The sequence below is a fragment of the Coregonus lavaretus genome (assembly GCF_964263955.1).
Source record: "Coregonus lavaretus genome assembly, chromosome: 24".
Taxonomy (NCBI): Eukaryota; Metazoa; Chordata; class Actinopteri; order Salmoniformes; family Salmonidae; genus Coregonus; species Coregonus lavaretus.
Window position 1 is genome coordinate 4,639,321 of NC_140011.1, and position 19,014 is coordinate 4,658,334.

A 19,014-nucleotide genomic window follows, 5' to 3' on the forward strand; every position below is an offset into this window, starting at 1 on the left:
AAATATTAAGTTCTGCTTTTCTGATGTATCAAATACTTATGTCATGCAATAAAATGCAAATATATTACTTAAAAATCATACAATGTGATTTTCTGGATTTTTGTTTTAGATTCCGTCTCTCACAGTTGAAGTGTACCTATGATAAAAATTACAGACCTCTACATGCTTTGTAAGTAGGAAAACCTGCAAAATCGGCAGTGTATCAAATACTTGTTCTCCCCACTGTATATATAAATGTTCTTATTGTATCAGGTATTTTTTAAATATTTTGTTCAAATAAAGAAAATGATATATGCCTCATTTGCATAAATAGACTGGCTGTATTTGCATATATTAAAACATTAACATAAAGGGGTAGAACAGGGCTGCAACCACCAAACACTTCCTCTGTCTACCCTACCTGAGGTGTGTTTAGTTCACATGAACATTTGCTATGTTGCGTAACGGTTTGTACTGAATGACACGTTTCTCCAGAACCTTCTTGTACATTCTTGAACCGACTGAGGTACATTTGCTCCCATTTGGTGGGTGTGGCGAGGTGTGGCTTGAAGCAATGAGTGACGTATTTAAAGGGCAGTGGCCATACTGACAGTGTTCCCCAATCCACAACTAGGTTTGAGCGATATACCATTTATACCGCGCTCAGAGTTGCGCGGCGGATATAACAGTAAGCAAGCAACACGGTCTTTGTAATGGACCTGCTAGAATAGGCTACGTAACCCGTTACCCGTGGGGCGCAGATACGTGAGTGGACAGAATAAATTAGTGGGGCATTGATTGGAGTCCACCTGTGGTAAATTCAATTGATTGGACATGATTTGGAAAGGCACACACCTGTCTACAGTGAGGGAAAAAAGTATTTGATCCCCTGCTGATTTTGTACGTTTGCCCACTGACAAAGAAATGATCAGTCTATAATTTTAATGGTAGGTTTATTTGAACAGTGAGAGACAGAATAACAACTAAAAAATCCAGAAAAACGCATGTCAAAAATGTTATAAATTGATTTGCATTTTAATGAGGGAAATAAGTATTTGACCCCCTCTCAATCAGAAAGATTTCTGGCTCCCAGGTGCCTTTTTATACAGGTAACGAGTTGAGATTAGGAGCACACTCTTAAAGGGAGTGCTCCTAATCTCAGCCTGTTACCTGTATAAACGACACCTGTCCACAGAAGCAATCAATCAATCAGATTACAAACTCTCCACCATGGCCAAGACCAAAGAGCTCTCCAAGGATGTCAGGGACAAGATTGTAGACCTACACAAGGCTGGAATGGGCTACAAGACCATCACCAAGCAGCTTGGTGAGAAGGTGACAACAGTTGGTGCGATTATTCGCAAATGGAAGAAACACAAAATAACTGTCATTCTCCCTCGGCCTGGTGCTCCATGCAAGATCTCACCTCGTGGATTTGCAATGATCATGAGAACGGTGAGGAATCAGCCCAGAACTACACGGGAGGATCTTGTCAATGATCTCAAGGCAGCTGGGACCATAGTCACCAAGAAAACAATTGGTAACACACTACGCCGTGAAGGACTGAAATCCTGCAGCGCCCGCAAGGTCCCCCTGCTCAAGAAAGCACATATACAGGGCCGTCTGAAGTTTGCCAATGAACATCTGAATGATTCAGAGGAGAACTGGTTGAAAGTGTTGTGGTCAGATGAGACCAAAATCGAGCTCTTTGGCATCAACTCAACTCGCCGTGTTTGGAGGAGGAGGAATGCTGCCTATGACCCCAAGAACACCATCCCCACCGTCAAACATGGAGGTGGAAACATTATGCTTTGGGGGTGTTTTTCTGCTAAGGGGACAGGACAACTTCACCGCATCAAAGGGATGATGGACAGGGCCATGTACCGTCAAATCTTGGGTGAGAACCTCCTTCCCTCAGCCAGGGCATTGAAAATGTGTCGTGGATGGGTATTCCAGCATGACAATGACCCAAAACACACGGCCAAGGCAACAAAGGAGTGGCTCATGAAGTAGCACATTAAGGTCCTGGAGTGGCCTAGCCAGTCTCCAGACCTTAATCCCATAGAAAATCTGTGGAGGGAGCTGAAGGTTCGAGTTGCCAAATGTCAGCCTCGAAACCTTAATGACTTGGAGAAGATCTGCAAAGAGGAGTGGAACAAAATCCCTCCTGAGATGTGTGCAAACCTGGTGGCCAACTACAAGAAACGTCTGACCTCTGTGATTGCCAACAAGGGTTTTGCCACCAAGTACTAAGTCATGTTTTGCAGAGGGGTCAAATACTTATTTCCCTCATTAAAATGCAAATCAATTAATAACATCTTTGACATGCGTTTTTCTGGATTTTTTTGTTGTTATTCTGTCTCTCACTGTTCAAATAAACCTAGCATTAAAATTATAGACTGATCATGTCTTTGTCAGTGGGCAAACATACAAAATCAGCAGGGGATCAAATACTTTTTTCCCTCACTGTATATTCAATATAATTCACGAGTTGATTTAAAACCTATGTTTACCCTTTATAATGGTTGGTGTCTTGAAGGATTTGTCCAAAATCGTGTGACAAAACATTACTTTTCTGTCCTTGCATTTATGGCAGTGTAAGTTGTCATTATATCATATATTAAGCATTAATCAGTTAAATTAGAACTTGAACCCTGTAAGAATCCTGGATGTAGCTATTGGACATTTTTTTGTATAGAAATCTTTTAAAAAATGCAGTGGAACTACATAACATTTTGTGTCTCCTTATGTCATGGGGTAAACATCTTAAATTATGAATTCCATTTCAAAATCGAATGCTTCTAACCGAAAGAGTGCCCTTACCTTGATACTTAAAACCTAAATTGATACTGTCATTCATGTTCAATAATAATGCATAATTGTTGGATGTGAATTTGGTGTCTAGCTGATCAGTTATGCCATGATATTTTCACACATCTTCATCATCTGATCCAGGAAGGAATTTTCCAAATGGCAGTCAAGTGATGAACAGCTGTTGTGATAGCGCATGAGACGCAACAACAGCCCAAGTGCTTGAAAAAAGGTGTTTGCGAGGAATGTCAAGAATATTTTGGTGTCTCATTCGTTATGCGTGTGAAGACAGTTGTGCCTGGATCCACATTGGATCTAATATCACTAGCTATTTTGATGTTGATCATCTGTTGTTGTCTGCTTGATTTACAGCAGGGTCTCGTAAGATCTAACAGAGAAAGCATTATGGTAATGAGTTCGTGTTTTTGTGCCTCTGATTGGACACCGAGTCTACTGTGCACAATTGTATTGTGTAGGATACACAATTGCACAACACCCAAAACTATTCCTATGAATTATTCTGGATTTAATGACAACAAATTACATAGACCATTGGCTTTATTCACAATATGATCTGGTAAGGAAATAACATGCCAAATACATTTAGTTTTCCGTGTTAGAATTTTAAACAATACAAGGGGCTTGAAGAAGCCTACTTGAACTTGAATTTGGAGCTCGGAAATTCAAGTACTGTTATAGGCCTACCTTGAAAATAAGACATTTCCTCAATTTGGTGTTTGAAAAGTGATTGTAATTATTGTAGCCAATTTAGAAGTTATTCTGAACCCTTATAATTATTCGTGATTTCATTTTTGATCCGTTTTTGTGAGAGACGTGGCCACTTAGGTTTGTTTCCCGCCTCTTCAATTGAAGGGTGTTGCACTACTCTGTTGCCGTAAAAAACATGTACGGTTATTATTAGGACGACAACATCTAATGTTGGCTTCAACTTGGCTTTCCATACAAATCCTTCCGTTAAAAAAGGAACCTGGTTTTTGGTCAGTTTCTCATTATAAAAACAGCGATGTTGAGATTCAAATGGTGAGATTAACGCTACGGCCATCATGGCTTTATTATGTGTGCCTGGGTCTGCCCCATAGGCTACAGAAAAATCGCAACGTAGGCTATGCATCCAATCTATTTAGTTAGTCAATGTCCACATTATTTTCACAGATTTTAGAATGTAATAATAATTTGAACATCAATGCATTGTCAAGGCCTAAAAAATGCATTATTCTTAAACTGGTAAAAGACAACTTTTGTATTTTATTTTATTTTTTTACACGTTTTGCATGCTTTTGGGGGGAGGGGGGGTTCTATATTAGGCCCTATATGTACAATTATATAAATTATACAATTGTATAACATTGAGGTCTTTGAAAAGTACAATAAAGTGCTTGAAAAAGTCCCTGAAAGTCCTTTAATTTGACTTGCCAATGTCTGTATGAGCCCTGCTTAAAGGATGTATTATAGATGCGACGATAGTTATTATAGGCATTGGTTGAAGCTCAGTGTTAAATTAAAATCTCCCTGCCATCATATCTAAGTCATTATGACACCAATCTTGATGAAAATTCGCAAATCAACTTGGAGGTACACAACACAATCCCTGCCTCTCTTCAAGAGCCAAACCACATAACTGTTTTTTTAACAGGGTCCTTAGCAATTCAGTTTTAAGACTATTTATTGCACTTACCTAGCTCAAATTCTTGACATTAGATTAAAACGAGACTACAGCGTCCATAAAGTGACCATTGGATTTAAAACATGCCAGATGACAAAATGTGTAGGTGCAACAGTTTTGATTAAATGTATAATTTATTTGCTCTCACTTGCACATTTCAGTCCATTAAGAAACAATGATGTGGCACCTTTTTGTAGCATTTCTGACAGTGCTAACATTTTTTAGCAGAAGCTCAGAGTTCTAACAAGGGGTCGGATGCTTGGCAACAACACAGCTGCTTGCACCATGCTGCCAGTCATAAGAAGTGTATGGAACAAACCTAGGCTACTGTATATGGCTAGCTATATGGTGGGATTCAAGCTGAGGTTAATCAATAAATGCAAACAGATATTTTCCCCCAATGCTACACATTCCTTTGTCTCATGCCCTTCTGCACACTTCTCACATCTAGGAACCTCCCTCCTACACACTGCTGCCACATGCCCATAAGCTTGACACCTGTAACAACGTAATGTATTCGGCACAAAAGCTCGTACAGGATAACTTATATATCCTAACATCACTTTGTCGGGCAAAGACTCAACATCAAAACTCAAAAGAACAGACAAAGACTCTTCTGTTTCACCACTCACGCCCGCCTGTCTGTGTCGCACCAAACGACGAGCATCACAAACACCGGGAATCTTCCCCTTCAGTTGGTCAGCTTTCACATTTACCGCTACCCCAGTAATCACTCCTTTCAATGGCACCCTTTTCTTGAGAGCAAAACAATTCACATCTCTTGCCCCCATTCGTTTAACACGGAGCGCCTGCTTCCTCTGACCAGCAGAAACACAAACAATTATCACAAGACCACTTCTGGTTACCTTCACCGATTCCACAGCACCCAACTCTGTTTTCACCCACCCTGAAACCACAAATAGATCAGCCAAAAGGCAATGGTCCACTTTTTCCAAAAACTTCACTCCTACAGTCACAGACTGATCTTTATCCTGACCCTTGGTGCAAGCCTCGGGCTCCGAGAACTTCTCCACACCTACCACCTCCGATACTTCGCCCTCATTCACTTCCATTTCTCCTCCTGTCTTCAACTCACTCTGCTTACACTTTCTACCTCTCTTTTTCCCTCCATTCCTCCTCCGTATTCCAAGTATAACTCTCCTTATGATAATACTGGACTTCTCCTGACATACATCTTGTTCTTGCCTTGTCAAGGGACGCCATTTAACCGGCTGTCAATCTCCGTACAATCAGCACGAACCCCTTGGGATGTAGCGCTCAACAGTGCATCCCACTTGTAAATCCACGTCATGTCGTAAAACAACATCAGAATCATTGCTTGCTTATGCCACTTGCTGTGTGCCAGCCTGGTCTCATAGACAAGATGTAACATAGTACATGTAAATCCGGGACACTGAAATTAATATATGTTACGTTTTGTATGGTTCCATAAGACAGAAGGTTACTTAAGGCAAAAACAAGGGTGGTTGGGCGGGTTGGAAGGATGGGCATATAACGCAAATGTCGAGTGTTCAAATCTCATCATGGACAACTTTGCAACTACTTACTACTTTTTAGCTACTTTGCACCTACTTAGCATGTTAACTAACCCTTCCCCTAACCGTAACCTTAACCCTTTAACGTAACTCCTAACCTTAACCCTTTAACATCACTCCTAACCGTAACCCTAACCCTAGCCTAGCTAACGTTAGCCACCTAGCTAACGTTAGCCACAACAAATAGAAATTCGTAACATATCATACGAATTGTAATTCATAACATATCATGGGAAATGGGTGATGGACATCCACAAATTAATACATACCATACGAAAAGTAACATATCATACTAAATGGAGTGTTGCGGCTTTATGTACAGAATAATACAAAAATGCTATGAAATCAGTTTGCAGCTAGCCTGCAGGAGTTTGCAGTCAAAAGAAAACAAAATGCTTGTTTACTAAGTGATTAAATGAGTCTGTTTTCAACAAATCAACTGTTTTAGACTGTTGTATTTTCACCAAGCAAGATAAATAAATGTGCAATCACTACTGAGTGAATGAACAAAATCATTTTGGAATGAACGCTTCCAGACATTTAAATGGTCTGTCGAAGTCAATGTGTTAAGAACAGGATTCATAGTGTAACGGTTAAAGTTACCGCTTGTGGATCAGAACATTGTGGGTTCGCCATCCGGAGGAGATATTTTGACCATTATTTTGTTTATAGTTTTGACAGCCCCCTCCCAACACACACACACTTATTTTAATTGATTAGGTGGCTCTTAAAAGAGCCTTTGGGCTCATGGAGAGGCAGGCAAGTGGCAGTGAGTGTGGTGGTGTGTACTACTGCGTGCGTCTTGCTAGAACAAAGGAGAGACCAGCTCTCAGACGCTCAAGGAAAAGTGAATTGCCCTCATCCTTGAGATGCACGCCATCCCTACAGCAGGGTTTCCCAAACTCGGTCCTGGGGCCCCCCTTAAGTGGATGTTTTGGTTTTTGCCCTAGCACTACACAGCTGATTCAAATAACCAACTCATCATCAAACTTTGATTATTTGAATCAGCTGTGTAGTGCTAGGGCAAAAACCAAAATGTGCACCCAGGGATTTGGGAAACCCTGCCCCCCGGTACTTCCCAGGGACACAGTGATTTATTGCAGTGTGGCAGATTGTGGGCATGCGCCTGTCACGGAGAAATGCAAACACCAGTTGGTTGACACAGCGCCAGGCCATCTCTATGCGCTTGTTGATGTCCTCCTCCCACTGGAACATCCAACTGCTCCACTGTGTGATGTCAGAGTAGACCACCATTGTCCCAAGGAACATTCGGATGACTACATCTAAACCAGCTCGCATCTGATGCACCAGGGCTGTCCCCTTTGTGTGTCCCAAGTCGTTTCCACTGAGGTGGATGACTATGATATATTCACGGTCACAACTCACCTTGGCGAGATAATATTTCAGAATCCTTCCATTGAAAACAGCTCATCCATATTTCGCGCTCCTGTAGTCATCTAGCCATCTACATTGTGTAATCGCATAGTAAATATTTGCTTCAGAGTTTGTTTCCTTAATCTTGCCAATTTGCTTTGAGCAATGATCACTAGGATTATGAGCTGGGATCTTATCAATAAATAAAACACACAACATTGTGAGGGTTCACAAGGAGAGCATGTGTTATGCTGTATTATAAACTGGGTGGTTCGAGCCCTGACTGCTGATTGGCTGAAAGCTGTGGTATATCAGACCATATATCATGGGTATGACAAAAAATTGCTTATTACTGTTCTAATTACGTTGGTAACCAGTTTATAATAGCAATAAGGCACCTTGGGGGTTTGTGATATGTGGCCAATATTTCACAGCTAAGGGCTGTATCCAGGCACTCCACATTGCGTCATGCAGAAGAGCAGCCCTTAGCAGTGGTATATTGGTCATATACCACACCCCCTCGGGCCTTATTGCTTAATTATAATGTTGTATAATAATGTTGCATAATCAACTTCAGGTGTAAAAACCATGGAAACGTACAACTTTATTTTTTTGGTTTTAAGTGAGAACAGGTATTGGTCTGAAGCCAAAAAAGAAAGGAAATTCACATGAACATCACAATGCCTATTCCGCCCATATGCTCTACCAAGGTTTTCCAGCACACAGCTTTGACCTACTACATTAGCTATGTTGGTATTGGACTTCAAACTATGTGTAGGCAGGTTACTTAGGATTCAAACCTTCTCAAACAGCCTAATTGATACTCTTCAGAGGGATAATGGACTTTACAGAGTCCTGCTATTAAAATGATGCATACAGTATACATACAGTATATATATATATATATATATATATCATTTGGCTGTGTGTATTTTTAGATATAGGTCTATTGTAAATGTGTATTATTGTTGTGTCACCATCTTTATTGCAAAAAGAAATACAATTATAAAAATTACTTTAAGCTACACATTATTTTGACAGAGGTAATAAACTGTCCATTGATCAGCACAGCAATTGATAAAACAGGACCACGTTTGAAACACAAGTGGTTCTGAGCTTATATCAATATTACACAGGTAAGCTAACAGTTACAGAAATTCTGTGTCCAACACACCACCACCTGTTGTTATGTTGGGTACCTACTGAACAAAACAGGATGTTATTATGATAAAAGAAATTCAATGACATTGTAAGGGACATTTTATTATCTGAAGAGATAGCCTTGAATTGTACACAGTATGCATCTTCTTTCACTCTATCTTGGTTCGTGCAGGTAACTGTGACCTCCTCAGACCAATTGGCAGAACGCCCAGAATATGTTCTGGAAGTTAAGATAGGAGACAGCCAATCACCTGCAGGAACCAACCCTATGAACCATGCCTATGTAGCTTTTTTGTGTTGCAGTATATAAGAGGACTGAAGGGACCACCCTGGTGGAGCTTGTGGCAGACTTGTACTTTGTATGTGTGTTTGTTGTAACCTCTCCAGTTAACTGATAATAAAGAGTGATTCATTTAATATTGACTTCAGGTGTCCCTGGTGTTGAATTTCCAGAACAGAATCAGTGATTCAACCTGTGGAGCATCCCAGGGAAGGTCTGTGAGGGAACACCGGTGGCGCATTCCGTGTGAAGGCTAGGGAAATTCCCATCTGACCAAGACGACGTGGACCCGCCCAGACCAGACTTTTACTGTGAGCTGCCCGGGGGAAGGTACCTGATCCACAAACCTCTGAGGGACACGTCTACTGAATTTCATTAAGTCAATTTAAATGAATTTGTATAAAAATAAAAATAATAAAAGCAATAAAAATAAACATAAAAATGAAGAAAGTTACCATAGTCTTAGAAGAAGGCTAGAGCTAGTCTTAGAAGAAGGCTAGAGTGAGGGCAGGAAAAGCCCCACTGACAATAGTCTGTAGGCATTTATGAGAAGTGTCTACGTGGTCTGAGAACCACTGCTAATAGCACAAGGTGTTATTGAGCACAAGGTGTTATTTTATATGTATAGGAAGTAGCAGCAAGAGAACCGTTGAAGATACATATGTATGCATAGGAGGTAATGACAAGAGAATCGTTGAAGATGCATTAGGAGTAATAAGGGAGATTACTGAGTGTGTTTGGGAAGAGTACTAAGTGAATGTGGATGTGAGTATTGTGTGATTGACTAATTGACTGAACAGGGGTTTAGCCCCGGTGTGAGAGTTGTGTCAGTGTGGGATGACGTGTTAAGCTGGAGTCTTTTTTTAAATAAATTCAACAAAAGGTTTAAGTAGGGGAAAGGGAAATAGTAAGAGTAGGATGGAAGATCCGTGCTGGGAACCAAAAGGGCTGTGTAGTGTAATGGCTAAAAGATTTGGTAGGGGGGTACTGGACAAAACAGGCCTGAGACAAGATCTGAAGACAGCTGTCACTACAACTTGTATTGCATGGGAAACAAAACCACTGCCTGACATAAAGCCATATATCACCCATGCGGAAAGACAGTTGAAGGAAAATAAAACAAAGGAGGGAAAGACACTGAAAAAGGCACAGCTGATGTACTACTCTGGCAACCATGGAAACCAAAGAGGCAGAGGAAGAGGTAGAGGCCGAGGGGCCCCTGCTGGAGCTGAAGGAGGGAGAGACTGGAGCTGCTACAACTGTGGGAAGTTAGGGCATTTCTCAAGACAATGTCCTGGAGCAGGAGAAGGCCAAGGAGAGTGGCCATCCCCACCTGTTGGTGTGCAGTTGGACAACCCATTTGGAACAGGAGGTGGACGAGGGGCTACCAAACATAGGATGAGGCGGAAACAGAAGAAGAAACTAATGAAGAAAACAATGATGAAGAACCAGAAGAGAACTGTCAAATGCTAAAATTGACCACCTTGTCAACCCAAAACCCCACTATTGACATTTTTGTTAATAAACATAAAATTCCATTTTTGGTGGACACTGGTCTCAATGTTGAAAATGTCTGCCCTGTCTGTCCCCCCTTCAAAGAAAACAATGTACACAGTTGGAGCATCTGGAATTCCCTCTGAGGAATGTTTGACCTTTCCCCTGGAAGTGGAGTGGGGAGAGGGCAAATGGAGACAACGATTCCTATACTCCTCTGCCTGCCCAGTACATTTATTAGGAAGAGATTTTATGTGTAAAATTAATTTATCTGTTGCCTGTACTGAAGAAGGATTGTCATTGGGATCGAGAGAAAATGTAATCTTCCCGTGCCTGATGAACTGTTACTATGCTTGCCACCTGAATGATCAACATGTTTAGGGGGAGCTGAGAGAGCAATCCCTCTCTTCCCCGTTGCATGCTAACTGGGAAGTGCCTGAACACCTACATTGTACTGCTGCTGTTCCCTCATGCGAAGAGGACCCTGAATACCAACAGAGATGGTCAAAACAAAAAGAGAATGTTGAGATAACCATGAATGGGATATACAGAGGAGAAGACTTCGTAGCAGCTGGTGTCTTGCTGACGGATACTAAGATGAGTCTGTATGAAGTCCCTGGCTCTGTTCCCCATTGTAGCTTATCAAAAGCTCCTGGAACACAATGGAAAGATGTGGATATTTGGATGATGAAAGTGATGGAAGCAACTGATTGGGTGGCCTGGGAAGGAGAGGGAAAGTGGTCAGCTTCAACAGCAACTTTCTATTCCCCATACTGGGCTATGTTAATGACAATACCAAGAAAATAACAAATTCCCGTTGAAAGCATGCCGGTGGTATTACAAGATAATTCACACATTGATTGGCTGAAAGATATACCTGAAGAACTGTGGGCTAAATTAACGACCGACATTGGACGCATGAAAGGGGCTGCGCCAGCTGTGGTCGTTCCAAAAAGCACCCACAGACCTTACAAAGCCCAGTACACTCTTAGCAAAGAAGCCGAAAAGGGTATCCTTCTCATTCATAGTGCGTTAGTTGAAAGAGGCGCTATGGTTCCCTGCCCGAATTCGACCTGTAACACACCTATTTTACTTGTTAGGAAACCATCTGGTGATTATCGTTTTGTACCTTAGAATAGTAAATTATGCTGTACATGCTAGAGCACCCCTGGTGCCTAGCACTGTTACCATTCTATCCCAGGTGCCTCCAGGTAGTTGATGTTTTTCAGTAATTTATTTAGCTAATGCTTTCTTTAGCATCCCTGTGGCTGAAGAGTCACAGGAGTGGTTCTCATTTATGTTTTTGGACGGTTTTTGGACGGTGATGCCTCAAGGCTACGTTGAATCACCTGCCATATCTCGAAACCTAGGTGGTTTTGTTGCTCCACGTTCAACTGCTCTGCCCCACCTGCCCTGAATGACGGGTCGCCACTGACCATTATGAGGTTAATACAACCTAGCCTATGAAAGCAAGTTTACAACATAGTTGCACAGGTCGAGAGAAATTTGAGTAATTATGATGACAGACATTGACACATTCAATACCGCCTTGCACACTCTTACCTGCATCTAGCTGATCTAGGGTGTAATCATTAGTCCAACAGTTGCCAACGACTTTCTATTGGACAAATTCAGGTATGTTTATCCACGTTTTGTTCCGTTTGCTTCCGTTTAAGAAAAGTTTTTCAACAGAATCGGCGGAATGAATACACCCCTGATCACACGCAAACACAGTTCACTTTCATAGTAGTCACATACTAACTGCATGATCCCTTTGATCGTTGTATAATTACTTCTCGCATCTACGCGCTCTCCTCCTCTCACCTTATCCCTTCGCTTGTGGACTTCAGTGCACAACACATCAGCTGTCTGTGACCAGGCGAAAAAACCTTTCCAAGCCAAACCTTCATATCATAACCGCTAACCGCTACACACAGCCTACATAGTTGTCACCATATTAATGTCATAGTCAACATAGCTACTAGAACTAACACATTAGTAAACTCACTACAATCATGCAGTACAGTGTGACAGTGTCAGCAGCAAGCAGTTTAGCAGTTACACCAGCGGGCCCCGGTGGCAATAAATTAATAAAACCAAAAGCTTACCTTGACTAGGAAGAGTTCCAGGGTTGGATAGCCATAACCAGCTAGCTAACATAGAATCCCTCTCTGTTTGAGCCGGGTGTTTGAGTAGGCTAAACTACCTGGTTGCATTTGTTAGCTAAGAAAGTGAAAGTGAAAAAAATACAACTAATATAGCTAACTCTCTCTCTCTTGCTTGCTTCTCCTTCATTTTTTAAGAAATGTATTTGTCCAAAACTGTTCAACTATTGTCTTTCTCTCTTTGAGTCAACTACTTAACACATTTTATGCACTGCAGTGCTAGCTAGCTGTAGCTTATGCTTTCAGTACGAAATTCATTCTCTGATCATTTGATTGGATGGACAACTTGTCAGTTCATGCTGCAAGAGCTCTGATAGGTTGGAGGACGTCCTCCGGAAGTTGTTATAATTACTTTGTAAGTCTATGGAATGGGGTGAGAACCACGAGCCTCTTAGGTTTTATATTGAAGTCAATGTACCCAGAGGAGGACGGAAACCAGCTGTCCTCCAGCTACACCATGGCGCTACCTTACAGAGTGCTGTTGAGGATACTGTAGGCCTTCATTGCAAAACAGTGTATTTTAATAAATTATTTGGTGACGTGAATATATTTTGTATAGTTTTATCTAAAAAGGATAACTTTTTTTTGTGTTTCACTATTTAGATTTTTAAGAAATTCACTGAGGAGGATGGTCCTCCCCTTCATCCTCTGAGGATCCTCCACTGTTACACACCCATTGTCATTACTTTGCGTGAATTGATATCTCAGAATTTTTAAACAATGCAAAATTTGAATACAAAATTCAGCGATGACATTACTTCATCTTTGTGGCTCCCAGATGAAATGGTAACATCCATGACTGTAGTTAGGCCACAGATAGAACAATGAGCTAGTTCATGGGTTAGTTATAAAAATCTTGACCGCTCTGGCTCCTTCTCGACGCTGTGTGCACCCGTATGCACGCTGAAATCTACGCCCATCATGACGTATGGGATCGCCCGTGACAAGAGTGTGTCCCTTGCCACTAGCCTAGCCAGAGAGGAAGAGGTAGAGAGAGGCCCAACTCTGCGGAAAATCTGTCTCACTCCTGGTGTTTTTTCGTTATTTCTCCCACCAAGCAAGGAGTTTTTGTATGGAGGTCAATGAGAGAGTGTCGAATTTGGTCAACAAATTAATGTATGGCTTATTTGCTATGTGAGGTTTATTTGATCGAATAGAAATTTCATAATGCTTAAGTTGTTAGGAGTGTGCTGATATAAATAGGCAACTTTGAGAAAAAACAGTTTATATCGGGGTTGTCTCAAGATGGCTATGCATATTCATGGAATGAGGCTGGTAGCATAGCATCTCTCTCCATTGAATACAGGTGGTTGACGTCAACAACCCTCATCAAATATTCAAAAAAGGATTACAATAGTGAGATGTATCCACTAATCCAAAGAAAGGTTAGGTGGGAGCTAGACAGCCCGCCGTGCCGCTTTGTGGACAACATATCCCATTGTTAGGGCGGAGAGACATGCATTTTGTCAGTATGTCCATAATCTTTGGCCTAGAGTATAAAGGGAAGAATTGGGAACCTGGGGTGGGAACTGTGGGAAGCAGCAAATCACAGCTTGTGAGACATTAGCGTCATGGCAGCAACATTACTGTTTTCAGATTTTGCCATCAAAATAAAAGTCTGCCGTAAAACACTATGTGTATGATACGAAATCAATCATTTTTGCAGCTTTGTCCATAATGCATAATGTTATAATGTTAAAATAATGCATAATGTTAAAATAATGTTACAAAAAATCTAAACCAAAGAGAATTACTACTTTATATTGTTAGGCCTACTGCTGCTAGGTAGCTCTCTCTCTGCTCTCTCCCTCCCCTCTGTCTGTTTTGATTGCAGGAGTGAAGTCTGGTGTGCGGGAGTCAGGGTTCCAGCTGCAGCTCATTCACCATAATCACCTCAGCCTTAAAGACCCGGTCAAACTTGCCACTCATCGTCAGATCAAAGTCAAGACGACCATGTTAGTCTCGCTGTTGACTCAACCTGCTTGTTTTCGCTCTTTGTGTTTTTGGCCTGTTCTATTTACTTTTCTCCTGTGCCACAGATTATTGGAACCTGACTCCTGCCTCCGCTTCACTCCTGCCACCACCATCCTGCTTTCCACTACCGGACCTCCCTTTTGGACTCACCACGGACACTAGGACGTTACGGTACCACTCCTGCTCAGAACCTGGATCTGTTACCCTCCCTGTAAACCTGGACTTGCTCTTCCCCTATTTTTGGAAACCTGGACAATTGCACATTGTAAATAAACCTGTTAAACCTTCTCTGGCTCGGTGTAGTTGTCTGCATTTGGGTTCATATCTAGTTAAATCGTGACAGTATGATCTGACCAACATGAACCCAGCAGACAGTAGCTCGGATACCACCCCAGAGTGCACTCAGATTCGGACTGCCATAGCCAATCAGGGCATTTTACTTGGCCAACATGATACTTTGTTTAAGACTATTTCTGAGAACAGTCAGGTGCTGCTTAATCAGGTTCAATTACTCACCAATCAAGTGTCTGCCCTTACTACTCAAGTTAATAATGCACCCCTCGTGCATGGCATACAAACTGCTCCTTCTCCTGCTCCGCCTGTTTTTCCTGCCCCTCCAGCCCAGATCAGAGAGCCTTTTGTTCCTGCTCCAGAGCGCTATGACGGGAACATGGGAACCTGTGGTGATTTTTTTGACTCAATGCTCGTTGGTGTTTGAACAACAGCCCCTCACCTACGCCTCCGAAAGAGCCCGTATTGCCTACCTTATCAACTCTACTAGCGGTTCCGCTCGTTCCTGGGGATCCGCGGTCTGGGAGAGCCAGTCGGACATTTGCAACGCTTACGTTGCCTTCACCACTGAGATGAGGAAGGTTTTCGACCACCCCGTACGGGGCAAGGAGGCTGCTAAACGTTTGTTTTCTCTTCGGCAGGGGTCTCGCAGTGTGGCGGAGATGGCAGTGGAGTTTCGAACTTTAGCGGCAGTGAGTGGTTGGAATGACGAGGCATTACAAGGAGTGTTCATTAATGCTTTGGCTGAGACCTTGAAGGATGAATTGGTGTCATATGATGAAGCGACTACGCTGGATAATCTTATTTCACTCACCATCAGGTTGGATAATCGGATTCGGGAGCGCCGCCGGGAGAGGAGTGGTAGTTCCAAGCAACCTGTCTGTCGTCAACCAACTCCTCCCCGCCTCTTCCCTACGGAGAAGGCCGAGTCTTCCCGAGTCGATACTAGGAGCACTGAACCCGAAGCCATGGAGGTGGGTCGTGCACGGTTGTCCTCAGAGGAGCGTGCACGTCGTATTCAGGCTCGGGCCTGCCTGTATTGTGGAGAGGCTGGTCATTTCGTTCCTTCCTGCCCAGTTCGTCCGGGAAAAGGGCCGGCTCATCATTAATGGGAGAAGTTTTGAGTTTTGGTGAGCCGAGCAGCGGATTCTTCCTCTTCTCCCCGCATTCTGCTCCAGGCATCCCTCCAGTGGCAGTCCCAGAATTTCCCTGTTAGTGCGCTGCTTGACTCTGGTGCCAATGAAAGCTTTTTGGATCGAGAGTTGGCTCAACAAATGGAGTTAGAGACTGTACCTATGGACCGTCCGCTGCAGGCTAAGGGTCTAAATGGACAATTGTTGACCCGTATTACTCATCAGACTGTGCCTGTTTGTCTCAGAGTGTCGGGTAATCATCAGGAGAACATTCAGTTTCACATTATTGACTGCCCACAGACCCCCCTGGTCCTTGGTATCCCCTGGCTCATACGACACAATCCACACATTGATTGGGTGACAGGTAAAATTGTTTCATGGAGCACATTTTGTCATGTGAATTGTTTGTGTTCTGCTCAGACCCCTGCCAGCACGGTGCCTCAACCTCCACTGGAGTCCATGGATCTCTCTGCTGTCCCTGATGTGTATCATGACCTGGCATCCGTTTTCTGCAAACACAGAGCTACTTCTCTTCCTCCTCACCGGCCTTACGACTGCGCCATTGACCTCCAGCCAGGAGCCCCTCTCCCTAGCAGTCGCCTGTACAATCTCTCCCGCCCGGAGACGGAGGCTATGGAGAACTACATTCGGGACTCCTTGGCGGCAGGTATTATTCGTCCTTCCTCGTCACCTGTAGGAGCGGGATTCTTTTTTGTTGGAAAGAAGGATAAGACCCTCAGACCCTGTATTGATTTCCGTGGACTTAACATCACCATTAAGAACAAATATTCTCTGCCTTTAATTAATTCTGCTTTTCCCCTCCTTCATGGTGCAACTATCTTTACCAAACTGGATCTACGAAATGCGTATCACCTGGTGCGCATTCGTAAAGGTGATGAATGGAAGACTGCCTTCAACACACCCTTGGGACATTTTGAGTATCTGGTTATGCCTTTTGGGTTGTCTAATGCCCCTGCTGTTTTTCAGGCACTAGTGAACGATGTCCTTCGGGACATGTTGAATCGTGTTGTTTTTGTCTATCTGGATGATATCCTGATTTTCTCAGAGTCCTCCCAGGAACATGAACTGCATGTGCGCCAGGTGTTGCAAAGGTTGTTGGAGAACAAGCTATTTGTGAAGATGGAGAAATGTGAATTTCATGTTTCTGAGACCTCTTTTTTTGGGTTACATAATAGCTCAGGGGGAGTTGCGGATGGACCCAGCTAAGATCTCTGCTGTCACGGACTGGCCAGCCCCCTCCACCCGCAAACAACTTAAAAGATTCCTGGGGTTTGCGAACTTCTACAGGAGGTTCATCAAGGACTACAGCCGCATTGCGGCGCCACTCACCGCTCTCACCTCCATCTCACTACCGTTCGCTTGGAATGAAGGGGCAGAATCAGCGTTCGAAGAACTGAAACATCGCTTCGCCTCGGCTCCCATTCTGATGCAGCCGGACCCCGACCGCCAGTTTGTCGTGGAGGTGGATGCATCCGACACTGGGGTAGGTGCGGTGTTGTCACAACGTTCTCCTGAAGATAACAAACTGCATCCCTGTGCTTTTCTTTCACGGAAACTTTCTCAGGCAGAGAGGAATTATGATGTTGGCAATCGTGAACTGCTCGCCGTTAAGCTGGCTCTCGAGGAGTGGCGGCATTGGTTAGAGGGGGCGGAACAACCCTTCATCGTTTGGACGGATCATAAGAATCTGGCATACATCCAGTCAGCGAAGCAGCTCAATCCCCGTCAAGCCAGGTGGGCACTATTTTTTGGGAGATTCAATTTTTCTCTGTCTTACCGTCCTGGGTCACGCAACGTCAAGCCTGACGCCCTGTCTCGTGTTCATTCTGCTGTTGATACTGGTAGTAACCCTGAACCCATCTTGCCTCCTACCTGCAGTATTGCGGCCATTACATGTGACATCGAAGGGATTGTTAGACAGGCTCAACATCATCAAGCTGACCCTGGGAGCGTTCCTCCTAACCGGTTGTTTGTCCCTGAGTCTGTTCGCTCCCAGGTACTTCAGTGGGCTCACTCGTCTCCCCTTACCTGTCACCCTGGAGTTACTCGGACCCTGGACTTTGTGCGACGGAAGTTCTGGTGGCCCAGGATTGAGGCGGACACTCGAGCCTTCATTGCTGCTTGTACGGTATGTGCACGAAGTAAGAACTCCACCCAGGCCAGCGCTGGTCATCTACGACCTCTGCCAATACCCAGCCGGCCCTGGTCCCACATTGCATTGGATTTTGTCACTGGACTTCCCCCCTCGTCTGGAAAGACTGTCATTCTTACTGTGATTGATCGTTTTTCTAAGTTTGCTAATTTTTTGGCCCTACCTAAACTGCCCACTGCCAGAGAGACGGCTGATATTTTGGTTGAACATGTGTTCCGCTCTCATGGTCTACCCACTGATATTGTCTCTGACAGGGGTCCCCAGTTTGTCTCCCAGGTATGGAAAGCTTTCTGTAAAGCGTTGGGCATCACATCCAGCCTGTCCTCTGGATATCACCCCCAGACCAACGGGCAAGCCGAGAGAGCGAACCAGGAGATGGAGACCGCTCTCCGCTGTGTCACAGGGTCTAACCCTGGGTCATGGAGCTCCATGCTCCCCTGGGTGGAATATGCTCATAACACCTTGACTAACGCTTCCTCTGGTTTGTCTCCCTTTCTGTGTGCTCTAGGTTATCAACCTCCCCTGTTCCCTTCTCAAGAGAGGGAACTGGCGGTACCCTCGGTGCAGTCCCACATGCGCCGCTGCTTCAAGGTCTGGAGGAAGGCCAGGGTAGCTCTGTCCCGAGCTTCGTCGTACATGCAGAGGCAAGCCAACCGTCACCGGTCCCAGGCTCCCGGTTACTCTCCTGGTCAAGAGGTATGGCTTAAGTCACGTGATCTTCCATTGAAAGTGGAGTCTAAGAAGATGGCGCCGCGTTTTATAGGACCGTTCAAGATACTGTCTATTGTTAACCCCTGCGCAGGGAAACTACAGCTTCCTGCCTCCCTACGGGTTCATTCCACTTTTCATGTTTCCCAGATCAAGCCTGTGTCGGTTAGCCCTCTGTGCCCGCCCTCTCGTCCCCCTCCTCCGCCCAGGATCGTGGGTGGGGGTCCTGTC